The following is a 22,434-nucleotide window of genomic DNA, read 5'->3' on the forward strand; positions in this document are numbered from 1 at the left end:
CGAAAATGGCGATCGGGGCTTTTTTCCGAAAAAGCGTGTCTACATTGGCCACAGACGCTTTTCCGGAAAAAGGGCTTTTCTGGAAAAGCAGCCTGCCAATGTAGACGCTCCTTTTCCGGAAAAACTGAAAACGGAATAGTATTCCGTTTTAAGCAGTTCCGGAAATTCATGCCAGTGTAGACACAGCCCCTCTGTCTGTGGCCACCCCTACGCAACACAAACAAGGGCTGCTGGAATCGGCCAGGACCAAGCAGTCTCAGCTCACGCCAGTCCAGGAGCATTGCACCTCTGCATTTTAAATTAGTAAGAGCTAACGGGCTTTTACTACATTTAAAAAGCAGAGCTGCAGTGGTCTGGAGTCAGTGTGAGCTGGGATTGAGAAGTTCAATCCTGGGTCATGCTGGCTCTGCGAGCTACCCCCACTGCAGCTCTGCAGAGCAGCTCCCCTTATTGACTAATCATGTAGTCAATATAAATTGTATTGACAACACGATTAGCCAAATAACCACTCTTTTCATATCCTTACTGCTGACTGTTCTTAATGTGCTTACTGTTTGGAGCATGGCTACTGTAATGGCCAAGCACAGATGGCATAGCCAGTGACTCAAAGCGTGTGTATGTGCAAAGTCTGGTTATGACCATAGCTATGCCTTCATTGCAAAAAAAGGTGGGGGTTTTGTTTTGTACTCTGAGATACCTAATAAACCAACTCCCTAGTGTATTAAAACCCTAAGTGAAAATGTACTCAGGGGAAAAAAGGGGAAATTGATGGTAATGAATTCAATCAAGAAGCTGAGAATTGTAGAAAACTGATCATAGAAGCAAAGAGATACAAAGAGAAATCTGTTGGCAGCAGAGTTACAGACAATAGGGAGTTTTAAAATTTACTAGAAACAAATGGAATCTAGCAATGCATTATTAGTCCATTAGCCCCTAGATTAGCAATGGGCAACCTAGGCTAGTGAGTGTGCCATATGAGTGGCCCTCCATCTTAGTGAACTGCAAGATTGTCTAGAGCAGTGTTTCTCAATTTTTTTTGACCACGGAACCCTTTCAAACTCAGAAAAATTTCAAGGAACCCCCTTGCCAGGGATTAAGTTTGTCGAGCAAAAAAAAAAAAACCACACACAAAGACTGCCAGTACACCACAATTGGTAGTAATACAGGCAGTCCCCGACTTACGCGGATCCGACTTATGTCGGATCCGTACTTACGAACGGAGCTTTCTCGCCCCGGAAGTCGGGGCGAGAAAGCCCCGTTCGTAAGCTGCTCCGGTGCCCCTGGTCTGCTGGAGACCGTCTCCAGCAGACCAGGGGCACCGGGCGGGTTCCCGTGCTTCTGAGGCTTTGCCAGAGCAAAGCCTCAGAGGCGCGGGGAACCGCCACTGCTGCCGCTCCAGTCTGGGTGCCTGTGGTCTGCTGGGGACGGTCCCCAGCAGACCACAGGCACCCGGACTGAAGCCGCAGCCGCGGGGGGGTCCTGCGCCTCTGAGGCTTTGCCAGAGCAAAGCCTCAGAGGCGCGGGGAACCGCCGCTGCTGCCGCTTCAGTCAAAGCGGCAGCAGCGGCGGTTCCCCGCGCCTCTGAGGCTTTGCTCTGGCAAAGCCTCAGAGGCGCGGGACCCCCCCGCGGCTGCGGCTTTAGTCCGGGTGCCTGTGGTCTGCTGGGGACCGTCCCCAGCAGACCACAGGCACCCAGACTGGAGCGGCAGCAGCGGTGGTTCCCCGCGCCTCTGAGGCTTTGCTCTGGCAAAGCCTCAGAGGCGCGGGACCCCCCCGCGGCTGCGGCTTCAGTCCGGGTGCCTGTGGTCTGCTGGGGACGATCCCCAGCAGACCACAGGCACCCAGACTGAAGCCGCAGCCGTGGCGGGGTCCCTCGCCTCTGAGGCTTTGCCAGAGCAAAGCCTCAGAGGCGCGGGACCCCCCCGCGGCTGCGGCTTCAGTCCGGGTGCCTGTGGTCTGCTGGGGACCGTCCCCAGCAGACCACAGGCACCCAGACTGGAGCGGCAGCAGCGGTGGTTCCCCGTGCCTCTGAGGCTTTGCTCTGGCAAAGCCTCAGAGGCGCGGGACCCCCCCGCGGCTGCGGCTTCAGTCCGGGTGCCTGTGGTCTGCTGGGGACGATCCCCAGCAGACCACAGGCACCCAGACTGAAGCCGCAGCCGTGGCGGGGTCCCTCGCCTCTGAGGCTTTGCCAGAGCAAAGCCTCAGAGGCGCGGCACCCCGCTGCCGCTGCGGCTCTGCTCCCCGTGTCCCTGGTCTGCTGGGGGGGGGGGCACAGCTAGTGTGCTCCCCCCGCCCAGCAGACCAGACTTTTGTTTTGGACTCTGGGGCAGAGCAGCTGGGGCGCTGCCGATTGGTCCTGCAGCGCCCGTGGGCACTACTGGATCAACCCGGCAGCACCCCAGCTGCTCTGCCCCAGGTCCTGATTCAGCCGCTGCTGGTCAGTTTCAGCAGCGGCTGAATCAGGACGTCTGGGGCAGAGCAGATGGGGTGCTGCTGGGTTGGTCCAGTAGCACCCCAGCTGCTCTGCCCCAGGCGTCCCCAAGTCAGCTTCTGCTGAAACTGACCAGCGCTGACTACAGGAAGCCCCAGGCAGAGTTGCTCTGCCCCGGGCTTCCTGGAATCAGCTGCTGATCAGTTTCAGCAGCAGCTGACTTGGGGACGCCTGGGGTTCTTAAGTTGATTCTGTATGTAAGTCAGAACTGGCGGTCAGTTTCAGCAGTGTCTGAATCTGGACGCCAGTTCCGACTTACATACAGATTCAACTTAAGAACAAACCTACAGTCCCTATCTTGTACGTAACCCGGGGACTGCCTGTAAGATGCTAAATATGGTCATGAGATCACCGTTCATTTAAATTCAACATATTGAATATAACACCATTCATTAATATTCAACAAAAATCATATTAAATATGTACAAAAAATAAAACTATCAAATAATATTAGTTATATTCATAGTTTTCAATGCAAAGAGTAGTTTTTCTTCTTTTCTTGGCAAATGCTTTTTATATTTGGTTTAATACTAGAAAGTTGGATTCGCATATCTGGCGCAGCATTCAGTCGATTTCTGTATTTCGTTTTCATTGCTGCATAGTTCGAGAACCTAGTTTCGCACAAGTATGTACTGGCAAAGAGTAACAGCTGACGAATTGCGCGTCTCGATAAAGATGAATATTCTTGACTTTGACATAAGTCACTCCAAAATGTAATCAGAGAAACTTCTTTAAATTTTTGTATTAATTGGCCATCTGAAGCGATTTCAATTAGGTTTTCATAATCTTGTGTAGAAAAACTGACTGGCTTTTCTGTTAAACTTAATGGATTTCAAATCCAGTTATTGTTGTCATTGATGTTTGGAAAATACTTAATGATGTTCGTGTATAAATCGCGGAGATCTATAATGTTGCTGCGAATATCTTCATCAAGTTTGTATCCATTTTCTTCAAGGAAATCATTCAGAGTTGGTAAACAATCCAAATCATTTCGTCCTACAGATGAGATCCAAAACTGTAGCTTCCGTGACAATGACAAAATTTTGTCTTTTGCATTAAAAATATTTACATTCTTTCCTTGCAGTGACAGATTTACTTCATTTAGTTTTGTAAAGATGTCTGCAAGATACGCAACTCTCGATAACCACAACAAGTCTGTTAAACGATCAGACAGTTGGAATTTGTGATCCATCAGATTTGCGGAGAGCTCATGACGCAATTCAAATAATCTAACCAGCACTTTTCCTCATGATAGCCACCTGACTTCTATATGTAGAAGCAGGGCTGTGTGCTGACTACCCATATCTTCACACATAATTATGAACAGTCTTGATTGTAATGGTCGAGTTTTTATATAATTAATAATCTGTACTGCTTCGTCCAACACATTTTTAAGAGATGGAGAAATATTCTTAACTACCAGAGCGTGTCTGTGGAGAATGCAGTGACTTCTGGTGCAGTTTGGTGCTACATTTTTTATTCGTGTTATAGCGCCAGCCACTGTTCCTACCATTGCTTTGGCACCATCACTGCACACATCAACACATTTTTCCCAACTTATTTGATGTTTTTTCATAAAGTTATTGATACAATTCAATATATTCTCACCAGTTGTATTGGTTTGCAAAAATTCACATAAAAGTATGTCTTCTTCAATAGAACTATTAAAATCATAACGGACAAATACAAGCAGAACTGCAAGGCCTGCAACGTCAGTGGACTCGTCTAATTGTATTGCATATGCATCACATAAATGCAGCTGAAAAATAAGCTCCTTCTCGATGTCAGCAGCAAGATCGTGAATATGACGTGTGACAGTATTGTTTGATAGTGGCACAGCCTCAACTTTTTCACTAGACTCCTGATCCAACATACACATCACAATATCTTTTGCACATGGTTTTATGAGTGATTCCTCAATAGTGTGTGCTTCTTCGGCGAGCGATATACAATAGCTTACTTTGTAAGATGCCTTTGTTCCATTTTCATTATCAGATTTGGCAATTTTTGACATGAAGAGTTTACTTTTTTCAAGCGATTCAAGCTTTTGCTTAAAAAACTAATGTCTTTATCTTTGTATTCTGGATGATTTGTTTCAAAGTGTCTTCGCAATTTAGCTGGTACTAAACAACTATTAGATAATATTTTGTTGCACACTACACACTGGGCACCTGGATCATCTTCATTTCCATTGCTTGTGAATCCAAATGCCAAATAGTCCTCACAATACCTGCGTTTCTTATTAGTCAGCTGAAATTTTTCATAATTAACTTGAGCTGCCTCAGTATTTTCCTTGCTGGTTTCAGTAAAAATATTGGAGTTTGAAGTACTCACTTTTCTCTTTAAAGTTCCTTCTTTTAACCAACGATCCATAGGGAATTTTGATATTAGATTGAATTCTTAAACTTAAAGTCACACACAGGAGCCACGTGTCCTCACAGTGTGTATGGGGATTTGTTCCGATCCTCACAGTGAGTAGGAGTTCCACTCACTGATAGTACTCCCCCCCTCCACACACACACATGCTGCCTTTACCAAGAGACCTAGCAGCAGCAACAGCTGCTTGTCCCGCTTCTGCCCGATCAACCCAAGATCCCTCTCCCGCATCCCCCACTACCACTCTGCTTTTTCCGGTGGTAAAAGCAGAGCGGCAGCGGGAGACATGGGAGAGGGATCTTGGATTGATCGGGCAGAAGCGGGACAAGCAGCTGTTGCTGCTGCTAGGTCCGGTGGTAAAAGCATAGCAGCAGTGGGGGATGCGGGAGATGTCTGAAAGGGGAGCGGGGAAGGAGCCAGCGTCTTTGCGCGCCGGGCTCCTCTGTCTCTTTATGGGTGGGGAGAGGGGAGCACCATTTGGGAAACACTGGTCTAGAGTAATTAGAGTTTGCAGGGGGTGCTGATTGAACGGTAGCAGTATTTTGATTGGATGCAGAGGGCTCTCACAGTCAATCAGCATGCATCTTACTTCTTGGGCTCTTGCTTTACATGTGTGTCACTTTAATAACACTGATAGGAAAAAAAACCCTGTAGACAGAAACCAACAGAATATGGCAACTGCGCGCATGGACAATGGTAAACAAAATGTCTCGCAGGGCACACTTAGAACCCCAGTGGGCTGCAGGTTGTCCACTACTGCTGAAGAAGGAAATGTGAAATTATTAATAATAATGCAGAAAAGGCCAAAATGTTCAATAAATATTTCTGGTTTGTATTTGGAGAAAAAAGATGAGGTAGTTATATCATGTGGGGATAACACTCTTTCCATTAAGCTGGTATCTCAGCAGGATGTAACAGCATCTAGAAAAGTTAAATATTTTAAAATCAGCAGATCCTTACATCCAAGAGTTTTAAAACAGCTGGCTGCAGAGCTTGCTGAACCATTAATATTGATTTTCAATAATTCTTGGAACAATAGGGATGTTCCAGAAGACTTGAAGACAGCTAATGCTATGTTAATAGTTAAATAGAATAAACAGATGATGTGGGTAATTATAGGTCTGTCAGTCTGACATCAGTCCCAGGACTGATAATGGTGAGCCTGGTATACTGAATACCAAGCAACATGGTTTATGGAAAATGGACCTTATCAAACTAACTTGATAGAGTGTTTTTGGATGAAGATAACAGTATCCGTCTCTGGTGTTTGACTTTGTATGACAGTACATTCTGATCAGAAAACAAAGCTGATCTAAAATTATCATGACAGATTAAAAGGGTTAAAGGTGATGTAATTATAAACGGGGAGTTCTCATTGAGTGGATGCATTTCCAGGGGCATTCCACAGGGTTCAGTTCTTAGTTCTATAGGTTGGACCTTACTAGTCTGGCACCCACAGGCAAGGGAGTTTGCCGGAGAAGAGGAGGTCAATTCTGGCCCCTCTGCTGCTGACCTCCCAGCTCTCCCAGGAGGCTGCCAACCTCCCAGCAAGGATCACCTCACAGCTTCCAGGCTCTGCTGCCAGCCCTGCTATCCAGGCTGCTGGCCCAGCTCAGTTGTCAGCTCTGGCTGTTGGGCTCCCTGCTCCTGGGCTGCCCGCCTGCTCTGCTGCCTCATCCAGCTGCCAGGCTCCTGGCCACTGGTACCCAATCCCAGCTGCAAGCGCTCTCTGGTTCAGCAACATCCAACATTGTCCCGGACTAGAGATGTTCCACCTGTATCCTATTTAACAGTTTGATCAGTGATACCTGAAGAAAAAATAAAATACTTGATACAATTTACATATGACAAGTATAGAGAAAGAATGGGGACTGATTTCTGATGCAGAGCAATATGGGTTGCTTGATAAACTGGAGGCAAGTAAACAATATGGCTACGTCTACACTGGCATGAATTTCCGAAAACACTTTTAACGGAAAAGTTTTCCGTTAAAAGCATTTTCGGAAAAGCGCGTCTAGATTGCCAGGATGCTTTTCTGCAAAAGCACTTTTTGCGGAAAAGCGTCCGTGGCCAATCTAGATGCGGTTTTCCGCAAAAAAGCCCTGATGGCCTTTTTCACGATCAGGGCTTTTTTGCGGAAAACAGTACTGTGCTGTCTACACTGGCCCTTTTGCACAAAAGTCTTTCGGAAAAAGACTTTTGCCCGAATGGGAGCAGCATAGTTTTTCCAGAAAAGCACTGATGATTTTACATGAGATCGTCAGTGCTTTTCCGGAAATTCAAGCGGCCAGTGTAGACAGCTGGCAAGTTTTTCCGCAAAAGCAGATGATTTTGCGGAAAAACTTGCCAGTCTAGACACAGCCTATATGTTTTAGTGTGGCTGAATGTACATGAATACATGAGAACAAAAAACGCAGGCCATACTTACAAGATAGAGGACTATTTCCTGGGAAGTAGTGACTGATAGAGATTTGAAGATCAAGATGGATAATCAGCTGAACATGAGCTCCCAATATGATACTGTGGCCAGCAGAGCTAATGCAATCTTTGGATGCATAAACAGGGGAATTACAATCACCAGCAGATAAGTTAGTTTACCTTTGTATTTAGTACTGATATGACCACTGCTGGAATATTGTGTCCAATACTGGTGTCCACAATTCAAGGATGTTGATAAACTGGTAAATGTTCAGAAAAGAGCCACAACAATGATTAAAGTATTAGAAAAATTGCATTACAGGGACACCAAGCAACTTATAAAGAGGTTAGCAGGTGTATTTACATGAGAAAATACTTGACAATGAGCTCTTCAATCTAGCAGAAAAAATTTACATCAATCTGAATGTATCTAACTTCAACATTTGGCTACTGAATCATGCATATCTTTAACAGTGAGAGTAATTAACCATTGGGATAATTTACCAAGGATCATAGAGGATTCACCATCACAGGGAATTTTTAAACCAAGAGTGGATATTTTTCTAAAAGACTTGGTGTAGGCATTATCTTGAGGAAATTCTCTAGTCTGTGTTATACAGGAGGGCAGACTAGATGATCACAATGATTTTGGCTTTTGAATCTAATGCAGCTAAGATCAGTATCTGACCCAGTCACTGGGAGGACAGAACTTGGATCTATGGCATCTGCAGTTAACCTATTTCTCCACTGCAAGGCACTGATACACTACATGAGAGAAACAAGATTGGGGAAACAAACTGTCATTGAAATATACAGTCACAATTCATGTTATTTATTTTATAACTTCATTTTGCTAAGCTCTCTTTTTAGACTGTAAAGTATGACAAAGGTAGCAAAAAAACCTGACATAATTTACTGCATTTTATATGTAGTTATTATGACAGCAGAAACAAAGTTTACTTTCTGTATAAGAACAGAAATTTGCAGTGACAATGATACATTAAAAATAAATAGTCCTGTGGCTTAGAGACTAACTAAACCATACTGAAGCATGAGGGGGTAAAACACACTTCATCACATGAATTGGAGTGGAAATAACAGAAACAAAGAGATATCTGTAACGGCCAGGGGCGGCCCTAGACTAGCTGCCAGCAACTGGCACCCTAGGCGAACCCTGCAATCAGCGCCCCCCTCAACCCCAAGGGCAGATATTGACTGAGGGTTTTGGTTCTGTGCTGGGGAGGGGGGGGGGCTGGGGATGGAGCTCGGGGGCTGGGGGGCCAGGGAGAGGGAACAGGGTGCCAGTTGGGAGAGAGAGTCCCCTGCACCCGCCTCCTCCCAAGATCCCACCCACCCAGAGAGAAGCCTGCATGTGCCTCTCCCAGGGTGACCCCCCCTCCTGTGGGGCAGGGGAAACCCCCGCATTCCTCCACCCCTGGGGCTGAACCCCCCTCCCGCAACACAGAGGAACCCCCTCATGTTCCTCCTCCCCCGGGGCTGACCCTCCCCTCCCGTGGCACAGGGGAACCCCCCCTGCATTCCTCCCCCGGGGCCGACCCCTCCCCCACAGCACAGGGGAACCCCCCCCCCCGCGGCACAGGGGAAACCCCCGCGTTCCTCCTTCCCCAGGACCAACCTCCCCTCCAGTGTCACAGGGGAACCCCCCTCCCTTCCCACGTTCCTCCTCCCCCAGGGCCGACCCCCCCCCGTTTCTCCTCCCCTGGGGCTGACCTCCTCCCTTCCCCGTGCGTTCCTCCTCCCCCGGGACTTACCCCCCTCCTGGCTGCAGGGAAGCTGTGCTCCAGGTAAGGCACCAGAAAGGGAATGGGAAATGGAAGGGGCAGGGTTTGGAATTTGGCACCCCATGCAACTTGGTGCCCTAGGTGGCTGCCCAGTTTGCCTATAGGCACGGGCCGTCCCTGGTAACGGCAGAAGTAGTATCTGTCAATTGTAGGACCAGTGTTAATGAGGCTATTTAAGTGGTCTGGATGTGTCCTATACATAGCTTTTGATGCGGAAAAGCAAATGTTAACGGCAGGAGAAATGTAATGTGCCAACCAGTTGACGTCTTTGTTCAAACCTTGGTCTACATTAACTTGCTAGGATTTAATCTGTCATTTCTCAGAGTGAAATTTGCATAACGGTTCAAGGTCTTGCCAGGATTTGGGATTTGCATCTTTCCGCCAAATTACCAGAACATCTCTGCTCTTGCCATTTTCCTTTGAATAGAGCAGTGGAAATAAGAGAGTGAAATAGCATGTGTGGCCATTTCCTCCTAAATGTTCAGAAACAGTGCAATAGTGAAGCAGTTTGGCCACAGACCTAAATTCTATCATTACTATGATGTGACTTTCCTTGACATCAGAAGCATGTCACAAGAATAAGTGAGGGATGAATTTGCCTCCATGCCTTTGCTTTATGTGAGCACTTAGTGTGGGTACAGGGCTGTCTTGCTGAGATGCAAAAAGGTAATATCGCTCATGAGGCCCTTCAATAGCATGCCTCTCTAGATAGTGCAGGTTGGACCTTTATCTCCACACCTCAATGCAGACATTTTATGTTTACAGTGACTCATGACCCCATGAGTGTCACTCTGCCTCATTGCTACTTTGGACTCAGTTTATAGAGGACCACACCTTCCTTAATGGCAAAGTCGTGCTTCCGCAGCTGCCAATATTGTCTGACAACAAAATGGGCTGATGGGCAGGGCAGATTCCCATGGATGCCCATAGGGATGATGTGAGTTATAAGTGTCTTTGTTTCGCTTATACTGCCAGCCATCCCTCTGCCTTTCACCTTAGGTGATACTGTAATTTGTACCATGTTATCACAAGAGTTGCAGTAACAGTTGCTTAAAGGTCCCTCTAAAGGGTGTCACTATGTAAAACATTCACCTTCAGGCTGAGGCTGCAAACCCTTGTACTCTGCAGGGAACAGAGTCAGCTGCCCTGCAGTGGGGAAGCCATCAGGGCTGGCATGGGGGTTGTACAGCCCTGAGCACCACCGTGTCCAACCCAGACAACGCCCCCGCCCGCTGTGGGGACAAGGAAACACTCAGACTCTGAAAAGAGCAAAAGGCAGCAGCCTAGGGGTCGGCCCAGTGCGGGAAGCGGGGTGCGCAGCGCCCCTGGACCCAGCTGTAAGCCCCACGTATGATGCACCCCGCTGCAAGCCAGGGGGTGCAAAAGCCCCCCAGGCGCAGCACCTCAGCCCCAGCAGGCGCAGCACCCGCTTAGCGAGCCCGCGCCCTCCCCCTACTCCGTGCGGAGCTACAGGTGGAGGAGCGCGCCGCCCCGCCCCCCTCCCTGGGAAAGTCCCGCCCACCGCTGGGCGTTCGCCTGGCCAAGGCCCCGCCGAACGCGCGGTCGCCATGGTAACAGCGGCGCTTCCCTCGGTTGCTCCAGCAGGGCAGGCAGCAGGTTCGGCTGCGCGCGACCGGCCGGGCGGGGCGGGTTCTCCTGGTGCGCGAGCGGCCGGCGCCCTCCCCCCCCCCCCGCCTTCCCCGGCAGCAGGTTAGGCTGCGCCGCGCTCGGTGGCGGTGGGAGGCGGCAGCGCTGGGGCTGAGGAGCCCGCACGCAGGACGCAGGTGGGGGGCGCGGGGCCCTTCGGGGCTTTCCACCCGCGGGGACTCGCCTGGAGGGAGGGGCCGAGCCGCCTCAGCGCCCCCCCCCCCCCGAGAACGCCATGGATCCGACCCCTGCGGGACCCCGCCCCCGGCAGCGCTGGGCACCCGGGGTCACCCGCCGCCCCTCCCCGGGGCGCCCCGCCCCCTTCTCCCGAATACCCCCCCCCGCCACCCTGACCCCTGCCCTGTTCCCAGGGAACCCTGCTGACCTCCCCTGCCCCCTCCCCCGGAGCCCCCTGCGAGCCACTGCTGCGGCCCTGTCCCCGACCTCCCTCCCGCCCCGGGAGCACCCTCCTAACCCCCATCTCCCTGGACCGCCCCTCGGAGCCACTTGGACCCCAGTCCTGTTCCCAGGCGCACCCTGCCCCCCATCTCCGTGAAGCCCCGACCCGGGGTACCCAGCCCTGCCCCTGCTCGGGGACACCCTGTGCTGCTCCCCTCGCCGGGCAGGCGGCTCTCATTGTTTGCCCACCCTTGCCGCTTTTAAAACTGCCTGCTCAAGCCTTGCGCCACGTGCCCAGGCCCCCTGTGCGTCCCTTCTTACTCCCCTCCCTCCCTCCAGACAAGGCGCCTCCGTGCCGGCCATTGGCTCACAGAAGCGCGGAGCACCCCAGCTGCAAAGGGAGATTTGGGGACTCCGCACGTCTGAAAGTCGGGTTACTAGCTATGGATTTAGGAGCCCAGCTTCACGCCTCCCGTCCGAGTTGGAAAATGTTGGTCCGGGACGGGTTCCCAAAGTTAGCTGACAACTTCCCTGTGGCTCTGAGCTCTGCTCGGCTGGTGCTTGGTTAGCCGGTGCTTGTAAATGGCTTCGAAGCTGCACTGCTTCTCTCTGAGAGAGGCCAAGGAGCTGTGAGTGATTCTCATTTAAAGAGTCTGAGGAGAAACGCCTTTGAATTTAATTTTTCAGCTATGAATAGGGTGGTGGGTTCCTGCTCTTCGTTGTAGCTCTCATCTCTGACATGGTAACATATAGTGATAAACTGTTATAGTGGTAATTTCTCTTTTAGCTTTGGGAGGATGTTACAGTGCGTATATTTGAATACTGATTTATAAATCAGTTGTTTCCAGATATTTTTCTTCCCTTGTTTTTGTTGTGTTGGCTGTAGTTATTATGATCTCCATTTCTGTAGGAATAGTGCATCCCCTTTGATGGAATTAAGCACTAAAGCCGTTGGAAAAAGTGTAAGGAGCTATAGTGGTAGCTACAGATAAGACTCCTGCTCCCTCCTTTCCCCCTCACTGTTCTTATTTCCTTTTCCGTCATTACCTGTCAATAGGACAAACAGCTATCTTATCTGAACATTACCTGGGTATCTTGGCTTTGTTCTAAGGCTGGTTTTGTTTTATCTCCTTGCTAAAAATAAAAATGCCTAAGGAAAATGCTATAACTTCCTTCTCTCCTACCTGTTGTCATTCCACAGTATTTAAATCTTATTAAAGCCTCGTGGATAATTAAGAGTCTCTTGACATCCATACATTGATGTACAGCATTTGAGATTATTAGACTCTTGGACTACATTTGTAATATAATTATTTAGTCTCTCTTTCTCTCTTTAGTTTATTTGTAAATTTGGTGTAATAGGAAACAAGTGCAGGGCTTCCTGATTACAGTGCATTGTGGATGCAAATAGCATGTTTTTGGTTAAATTTGTCCATGTATTTGCAGTTAACAGTGATAAATTACAGTATGTAAAGGATCTGGATGGATAGAAAAGATTTATATTTGCCATTGTTTGATACATGTATACATTATTGTTGTACCTGAATTGGGAGAACATGCAGTAATTCATATGTGACTACAAAGACATTGTATAGTTAAGTTTATGTTGTATTTGAGAATAAGTAATCTGTTTTTAAAAACCCCCACTATGAGTCTAATCACGCTGCCACAAAGTCAGTGAAGGATCTGCAAATGATTTCAGTGGGAGAAGAATCAGGATCTACGTGTTCTGAATTGGCTGATTAAACATATCTGGTGTGATGGAAGTCCAAGTCTGTGAATCCACTTTTTTCCCTGCATTGTTTATTATGTTTGGTTTTAATAATAAACTGGCTATGTAGATCTAATTACAGGACTGTGACTGTACTTGCCTTTTCTGTGAAGCTAAGTAATTAATCAGATGTACATGATGCATCAGAAACAGATATCAAATCAATACTCACCTATGTGACTTCGCTGTTTCATTGTGGAATGGAATTAAGGAAAATTGTGTATGGCACATGGCATGATGCTAATCTGTGTCATGGTGCAATGTGGTAACCAGTTCATATTGTTTTGGATTTGATTCTTCAAAATATAATGATACTAGGGGGCTGCACCACCTGCTCACTACACTTGCCAATCCCTCTCTCTGCAGGTAGGGCCCAGCCCCGAGGATGCCCTGACCCTGGCTCTTTCTCCCTCTCTCTCCCACTGCCAGCCCCGGCTCTTCTCCACCTGGCTGCTGGGGGGGTCTGGGCCAAGGCTGCCTCAGCCGGGCTCTTCCCTGGGCTGCTGTTTAGGCTCAGATGGCAGAGGGAATTTAGCCCCAACAGCTTCTCACCATCCATGCAGCAGGAGCAGCCTACATTCAGCAGCTGGCCCCAGCAAGCCGTGGAGGTGGGGCTGAGGGACTCAGAACGATGTTATGAAGTCACTCTGTTGTCCCCGCAGGAAATGTAAATGTATATACACATATACATATAGTGAGAAATCTGTTCAATATAATCTGATGCATGTGACAGTGTATCATGTGAAAGGAACTCTAACAAGGCCATTAAAGTTCTGTCAAACAGACGTTTTTCTGTGGCAACTATAGGTAATTTTCATGGCAAGCAAAGAAGGTAAATGGTGTTACCAAGGTAACTGTGAAGTTAGATCAAATCCTTCAGACACTTTTTAAAAATAATAAAGGAATGGAGGGTTTTTTTTCTATATGCTGCAAGATAGGGAGGTTCACACCTTAAAGCAGAGTGGATAAGATTTTTTTCTACACTATTCCGGGGCAGTAAAGAGGTAGACAACACATGGAGGAAATTGCCTTCTTAAAATGATGGGAAAGTCAACTATAGTAGTAACATAATCTAGTTATTTTTTTGTAGTTTTTCTAAGAACTAATACTGGTTATGGTAAACATAGGGGTTTTTTTTTTTTAGTATACAGTGAGCTAAAACTAGAATAGAAACAGCTATAAAGCCTTCATTATCTGAAATAGTTTAGTTTGCAAGGTTGCTTTTTTAGACAGAAAATGTAATGTGACATAATTGTAGGAAAAATAGTTTTCAGAAAGTATTTTTAAAAACAGTTTTTGCCCTTCTAGAATACAATATGTATTTACGTTATTTAATAGTTTGGTTCCCTAACCAAAGAATGCAGATTATCAAGTCTGTTTTCCTCTGTGTTTACCTGATTTTACTGATTTTTTTGAAGCTTTCACACATTTTTTTTGTGCTGCTAGCAGTATTAGCTATGGTATTTTATTATTGTGTTCATCGCATATTTTTTCTTCCTGTGAAGGATATTCTAGTTACTACAGATAACATTGCTCACAACTTTGATATCTCCAAGTGCAGAAGAGAGTGACTGAGTTTTTATAGATTTTTTTTTTTTTGTGGATTATTGGAGAAAATTCTGATTACAATTATGAACAACTTCGTAAAAATCTTTTTGTAAGCCTACAGTTCACTCAGCAAGATACCTCTTTTATTTATATTAAATTGTGCATTGAATACTGATTAATGGTACTTGCCTGTTTGACAACCTTGAAGATAGTAGTCCATCCACATGATAGAGACCAGAGCATTGCCATACATGTTTTAGTTATCATGCATGGTGTGGGCTGTCACAATAAACTAGGCATCAATAAACAGAAAAAATCAGATATGTAATTCTGCACTAGTGCAATTCCTCTGGTAAAAGCAACTTTGAAAGTTGTGTGTAGATTGGGTGTGGACAATTTTACCATCATCAGCTACATTCTATTCCTGAGAAGGGAATTAATGCTGCATGCCTATTCAGTCCAACATTTCTGTTGAAAATGCTGAAAATCATGACATCTTTTGAGATAGCTTGGCTTTTTCTAGAAAAGACGCTTTTTGAAGCTTCCTGTTCTGATTTGCAAATACCTTTTTGGCAAGAAAGAATGCCATTTGGAAAGGACTGTGCTTGAAAAATTTACAAGATGGCTATTAGCCAAAAGGACTGATATGAAAAATGAGGTTCATGAGCCTACTAGCAAGCTCTAGATGTAACGTAGGTGGAATCTAGATGGAAGTCCAGGTTTCCCATGCTCCCCTGCTGCTGGAAGAGCTTTGGGATTCCTGCCTGGGTGTTGTCCATGGACTCTGCTCCATTTGGCATATCAGGCTAGTAGATAAATTTGAACCCACTATCTCCTCCCCCTCCTTCCACACCAGCTTGACTTCTAGAAAGGAGCAAGGAGAGTTCTCTCTCCGCATCCAGGCCTCTTAGCTGCTGCAGAGGGGCATCATCTCTAGTTTACATTTTTCTTGAGTCTTTTGCAGAATACCCATGAATAACTTCATTGCCGCCTTTTCTGGTAGCTTTCACAAGTCTCATTCCAGTAAAACTAATGTAATTCTTTGGCAGTTCCCCTGTGGCTCATGGGTTTCTAAATAGTAATCCATGAAATTTACCAGAGTTTTTATAATTTCATTGTTAGGATGCTTGGGAAAGTTGGCAGGGATTAAAGTCACTAAAGCTTTCTGAAGACTCAGAAATACAATACTGCATAGTTATAGCAGAAAGTTTGTCTTTGAGCGCAAAGGTTAGAATGGCATTTTTGCTCATACAGATCTCACAGAAATTGATAGATTAGCCCTGCTTGCTAGGAAAAGTTTTCCATTAGTGCAGTGAATTTTTCAGGTCAATGGAAGTCACACATTCTGTATGAACCCTTTAAAATGTCATAAATATAATTAGTGTGCAATAAGGTAACTTTTAAAATGAGTTCACATTCAGTTTACCTCAAATGCTATTTTTCTTCCTTATTTCCAGCATGTCTCTTATGTAGAGCAGAATTTTATGCAGTAGAGTATGAGAATAAACATTACAGTCTTAAACCCAGATTTTGCAATGATTTATTTAAATGCTTCAGTGTGTACACTTTGAGTAATCACAATGAAGTTAACATGTATGTAAGACTTTGCAGAACGGTGGCTATCATGCTTGGCCTGGAGTGTCTTCTCAAGGCGGATTCTGTTCTAATGTACTTTCAGGAAGCTAGTATAGATGTTGTATTTAGCCATTTAGGGAGAGCTCCTTAATTGATGTGAATTTCTGTAAATCCATTGAAGTTTAGGGAGCTAAGACAATTTACATTGGTTGAGGTTATGATACTTGCTGTTAATTTTTTGTTGTTAATGATTAAATAACTAAAATTACAAATTGGGTAAATACTAGTTTCTGTACCTCAAATAACATGGAATATTTATATTATATATATGTTATATTATATATATATCCTGTAACAAGGCAATTCAGAGATGCAGTATGAATGTTTAATACAAGTTAGCAATATTTTTTTCACTTCCATTGTACTGTAAATGTACTTGATACTTTATGAATGAACGGAAGTATTTGTTGTCTTATTTTTGTTGTTGTCTATTTTTTTTATGGGGTAGATATATTCATTGGCTTACTTTTTACAGTAATGAACTACTGCCAGGAGAACTAAACTTTGAATCAGACAGATCTTTACAGAATGAAAGCAGTGTTTTCCAATTTTATTTGGCTATGAAATCCTTTTAAACTCAAAAGAATTTTGCGGAACCCCTAATAAGTCTTATATATGGAGCTGAAAAAGTAGACCACAAATAAGTAAGGATAATAATAAACAAATGCTAAATGAGGTCAAGAGATCAACATTTAGTTTAATTGCACATATTTAAAAACAAAAATCACATTTAATGTGTACAAATCCTTAATGGTGGTATATATCAGATGATTGCACATGCAACGCTGAGTAGTGACATCATCATCCTCACTTTCTGGCTAAGCTAGCATTACACAGGGACACTTACCATGGCAAAGTGAAATGAAAATTGTTTTCAATAAAATTCACAAATGTGTAAATATTAATTATTTTTTTAAATAATAAAATGTTATTGTTTTGGAATTTTCTTGCGGAACTTATCTTCACTTCGCGGAACCCTGGGATTCCGTGGAACACCATTTGGGAAACACTGGCATAGTGTATTCAAAGGCCTGTTTGTAGATTCATGAATGAGAAGTAAAAGAACTTGAAAGAGCAAGCCCAGACATGAAGCTCATGATGATAAGCAGCGAATGTGATCTTCATTGTTGCTTTTTGTTTTGACTTGATGGTGACACTCTTGAGGATATTGTAATATCTTGGCTATTTTGTATGTATGGGCAATACAAAACATATTGTGGAAAAAACCACAGAAATCATGGATTTTTGCTGTTGTCTCTGAGATCTAAGCTTTTTTTTATTTAAATGAATTTTATAGCCTCTCTAGTTAGAAAGATGGTCTTCACGGTGTAATCTAGGACATGGTGGTCTTGAATTGCCATCAGACAAACTGAAACAGTAGCATCAAGAGAGCTGTGAATTTCCCTCAGGTACTAATCCAAATTAATCTTGAATCCTAACTGTTAACCACTTACTTGCAGGATTATGTAGGGTACATGTATAGATGCAGATAGTTGTACTGTTTTTGTTCTGTGCAGCTGGATATGCTGACTTGTCCTGCAGTTTTATAAGAAATAGCTGCTAGATCAGCACTTGCACATTTTAGTATTAGTGAAGAAAGTTAAATGAGATAGATAGTTGGGTCTGATTTTTATTTTTGATGTGGATGGCATGTGAGGTGATTCAAGGGACTGGAGAGAGAGGGCTCCCCTTAATACTTTGCTACAGGTTCAGTGGATATCAGATTCTTCAGAATTCTGCTTCTTGAAGGGTTCACCCATTTAATCCTATACTGAAATATTAACAGACATTTTATACATGGTTACTTACAGTTTCTGTATACCTCTCATTGTACTTGTGCTCACTACAGGGTTAGTTAAGTTACAGCTTGAATATTGCCCCTCTCTTGAATCTTGTCCACTTACACCAACTTGTAACTCAAGTGAGGTGGTGTTTTTTATTTGAGTTGGTCTGTTGCCAGAGAGTATAGCCTATAGCTTAAGCTTTCACAAGTTTTCAGCTGATAATGCCTTCCTTCTGTGCATCTTGAGTTTTAGGGCTTGTCTACACATGAAAATTAATCCAGAGTAAGGAAGAGTGTGATTTAAAGCATATTAACTATTCCTGATTAATTCCAAGTGTGGACACTTATTCTAAAATAAAATGTTTTGTTTTAAGTTAGTTTAATCAACTTTTAAAATGCATTAAGGTAATTCAGATAGACAGTTTCATTGTGGGATATGAGTTGCCACATATGGGCTACATCTAGACTGGCATGATTTTCCGGAAATGCTTTTAACGGAAAAGTTTTCCGTTAAAAGCATTTTCAGAACAGAGCGTCTAGATTGGCACGGACGCTTTTCCGCAAAAGCACTTTTTGTGGAAAAGCGTTTGTGCCAATCTAGAGGCGCTTTTCCGCAAAAAAGCCCCAATCGCCATTTTCGTGATCGGGGCTTTTTTGCGGAAAACAAATCTGAGCTGTCTACACTGGCCCTTTTTGTGCAAAAGTTTTGCGTAAAAGGACTTTTGCCCAAACAGGAGCAGCATAGTATTTCCGCAAGAACACTGACAATCTTACATGAGATTGTCAGTGCTCTTGCGGAAATTCAAGCGGCCAGTGTAGACAGCTGGCAAGCTTTTCTGGAAAAGCGGCTGATTTTCCGGAAAAACTGGCCAGTCTAGACACAGCCATGGAGTCAATGAGGACTATCTTCTCATGTGGAACAATGCTTATTTTGCAGTAGGGCTTCTCTCACTCAAGCTTCACTAATCAAGAGGATTTAACATGAGTGTAGATAACTTAACAGTGAAGGCATAGCCTTTGGTTACAGTAGAGGTGTGTATAAAGAAATCAGCAGCAGCGGATTAATTTGGTTTTAACTCTTACTGTTTTTGAAACAATAACCGAAGTGATACACCACTTATGCTGCAGTACTCAGGTCAGGCAGGCTACCTGAGGAATGAATGGCCAATTTTAATAATGCATTATCTTGTTTATTTTCTATTTAAGTCTGAACTTAAAGAAACTGCTGCTTTTCTGATACCCTGACAATTTTACATATGTCATGAAAATATTATCTGGCAATAGCTTTTTAATATAAAAACCACCTACTTTCTGAGGGTGAAGACTTGCCATTGTTCCCACAAGAGACATTAAAAATATACAAACATTTGAGTGTGCTGCAACATTTACCACATGAATTGTACTCTCATCGATGCAAACAATGCTGCTGCTGCACACAAAGGAAACTCTTCTTGTGTGATTACTTTTTCACAATGGCTGGCTTTCTAGTCCCAGTGTTGATCAACTATTTGCTTCTGTGCATTTCAACAAGGGGTCTTGATCTGTATTCAGAGCCACAATGTATTCCTGTTTTTGTAGATAATTGCTTCATTACTCTCATGAGATGCAATTTTGAAAATAAAAACTTTTTCAGGTCTCAGGAATTTAAATGCCACCCTGTGTTTAGTGTCTTAAGTTTTTTGTTAATCATCTTTCTAGTAATGGTAGTGAGCTCTAACTTTGTCTTGGAATCAAGTCTCTATAGGTACTTTTACAAATCGGTTTTAGCATTAATGGCTTTTAAAAAGGGGTAAATTGGGACAAATTTTGGGGTAGTGATTATAAGCCTCATACTAAACCGACAAAATAAGATCTTAGTTGTTTCGAAGAACAGCTAGCCAGAAATTCAAAAAGTAATGGCAAAACTCTTTTTAAGTACATTGGAAGCAGGAAGCCTGCTAAATAAGCAGTGGGGCCACTGGGCAATTGAAATGCCAAAAGAGTAAGCAAAGACTATAAAGTCATTGCAAGAAACTACGTGAATTCTTTGTATTGATCTTCACGACTGAGGATGTGGGGAGATTCCCAAACCTGAGCCATTCGTTTTAGGTGACAAATCTAAGGAATTGTCCCAGTAGAGGTGGTTTTGGAACAAACTGATAAACTAAACAGTAATAAATTGCTAGGACCAGATGGCATTCACCCAAGAGTTGTGAAAGAAGTCAAATGTGAAATTGCACAGCTAACAACTGTGGTTTGTAACCTATCCTTTAAATCAGAGATGGGGAACCCCTTTTTGGTTGGGGCTGCTGATCCACAGAAAAATCAGTCAGGGGCCACACATACCCTAGGTGGGCCCAAGCTAATGGATTTTGTGGGCCCCCTACATTCTGGGGTGGGGCCAAAATGAATTCAGTGTGTGGAAGGAGGCTGCCAGGGAGCAGGCTTGGGAAGTGGGATTTGGGCAGCAGGGAAGCTGCAGGGTTGGGGCACCAGCTCCCCAATGATGGGGGTGGGTGGAGCCTGAGCCTTGGAGGCTGAATCCAGGGAAGATGTGGGGCCACGGGTTCCCCACTCCTGCTTTAAAACATCTTTTGTACCTAATGACTGCAAGATAGCTAATGTGACGCCAGTTTTCAAAAAGGGCTCTAAAGGTGATCCTGGCAATTACAGACAGGCAAGACTACCTTCAGTACTCGGCAGAATGGAATAAACAGTGAAGCAGCAAAATTTGCAGATGATACCAAACTGCTCGAGATAGTTAAGTCCAAAGCAGACCGTAACGACCTTCAAAAGGTTCTCTCAAAACTAGGTGCCTGACAACAAAATGACAGATGAATTTTATGTTGATAAATGCAAAGTTATTGATATTGGAAAACATAATCCCAACTATACATACAAAATGATGGGGACTAACTTAGCTATTCATGCTGGAAAAAGATTTTGGAGTCATTGTGGATAGTTCTCTGAAAACATCCATTCAATGTGCAGTAGCAGTGAAAAAAGCAAATGAAGTGTTAGGAAAAGGGATAGAGAATAAGACAGAAAATATCTTATTGCCTCTGTATAAATCTATGGTATGCTCACATCTTGAATACTGCATGCAGATGTGGTCTCCTCATCTCTAAAAAACGATATCTTGGTATTAGGAAAAGTTCAGAAAAGGGCCACAAAAATGATTAAAGGTTTAGAACAGCTGCCATGTGAGGAGCGATTACTAAAACTGGGATTTTTAGAAAAGAGGAGACTGAGGGGATATGATAGAGGTCTATAAAATCATAACTAGCATGGAGAAATTAAATAAGGAAAAGTTATTTATTTGTTCCCATAATACAAGAACCAGGGGTCACCAAATGAAATTAATAGGTAGCAGGTTTAAAATAAAGAAAAGGAAGCATTTCTTCACAAAACACACAGTCAATCTTTGGAACTCCTTGCTAGAGGATGTTTTGAAGACCAGAATTTTAACAGGTTTCAAAAAAGAACTAGATAAATTCATGGAGAATAGGGGTGGCTATTAGCCTCGATGGGTAGGAATTGTATCCCAGGAAATTGGTAACAGGGGAGGGATCACTTGATTACTAGTTAAGGTAATTAAGGATGAGGCAGCCTTGTCCTTCTAACATAAGAACAGCCATATTGGGTCAGAGCAAAGGTCTGTATAGCCCAGTATCCTCTCTGCTGACAGTGGCCAATGCCAGGTGCCCCAGAGAGAAGGAACGGAACACGTAATCATCAAGTGATCCCTCCCCTGTCACCTATTTCCAGGGACACAATTCCTACCCATCCAGGCTAATAGCCTTCCCTATTCCCTAGAAATAGCTGACGAGGAGGGATCATCTGATGATTACCTGTTCTGTTAAATCTCTCTGGACACCTGGCATTGGCCACTATTGGAAGAAAGGATACTGGGCTACATGGACCTTTGGTCTGACCTGGTATGACTGCTGTTATGTTAGAAGGTGTCAATCTGTAATGCCTTTACACATGGTCTGAACTTTTGGCTAACATATCTGTATTTGATTTTTATAGGAACCTTCAAATATCTTCATGAATAAAATGGATACAGATTTTGTTTTATAATTGCCTTTCATGCTCAGTCTACAGTCCAGATAGTTTGCTTTTTTCCTGGTGGATTTTACAAGAAACACCATTTTTATGTGCTGTCAAATGTCAGAATCTGGATACTGTTTAATATAAATGTAGTCTAGCCTTAGGTTTTTATTTAGTAAATGTATTTTAAATAGGATGCTAAAATCATCTTTTTGCAGAACACACACTCAAATATATAGACTCATAGAAGATTAGAGCTGGAAGAGACCTCAGCAGATCACTTATTCCAATCCGCTGCTCTAAGTAGAAGCAACCTCAACTAAATCACCCCAGCCGGGGCTCTGTACTTTCTAGCATGTTACATCCAGCCTCACAACAGCAATTACCACAAAAAAAGAGACTTATTTAATGTTTTGTACATAACTGATGATATAATATGGATGTTTTTATTTTACCATATTACACACACACACACACACACACACACACACACACACACACACACACACACACAGAATGTTCATTTGCATTT

The 22,434-nt window shown here is 44.1% G+C and overlaps 1 protein-coding gene across 2 annotated transcripts in view; it reads left to right on the plus strand.

Annotated features, from left to right (window-relative positions):
• Positions 1-10,750: 10,750 nt before the first annotated feature.
• The window catches only part of KIAA1671 (KIAA1671 ortholog), a 191,553-nt gene continuing 179,869 nt past the window's right edge, over positions 10,751-22,434 (plus strand). The window contains exon 1 of one of the 2 annotated variants that reach the window (XM_075898867.2): positions 10,751-10,871. The gene's annotated coding sequence lies outside the window, so the exon portion shown is untranslated. The remainder of the gene's footprint in view (positions 10,872-22,434) is intronic. The other variant, XM_075898866.2, reaches the window with a different exon arrangement.

The sequence above is a fragment of the Pelodiscus sinensis genome, chromosome Z (assembly GCF_052426305.1).
Source record: "Pelodiscus sinensis isolate ZL-2025 chromosome Z, ASM5242630v1, whole genome shotgun sequence".
In the NCBI taxonomy this organism is placed as follows: domain Eukaryota; kingdom Metazoa; phylum Chordata; order Testudines; family Trionychidae; genus Pelodiscus; species Pelodiscus sinensis.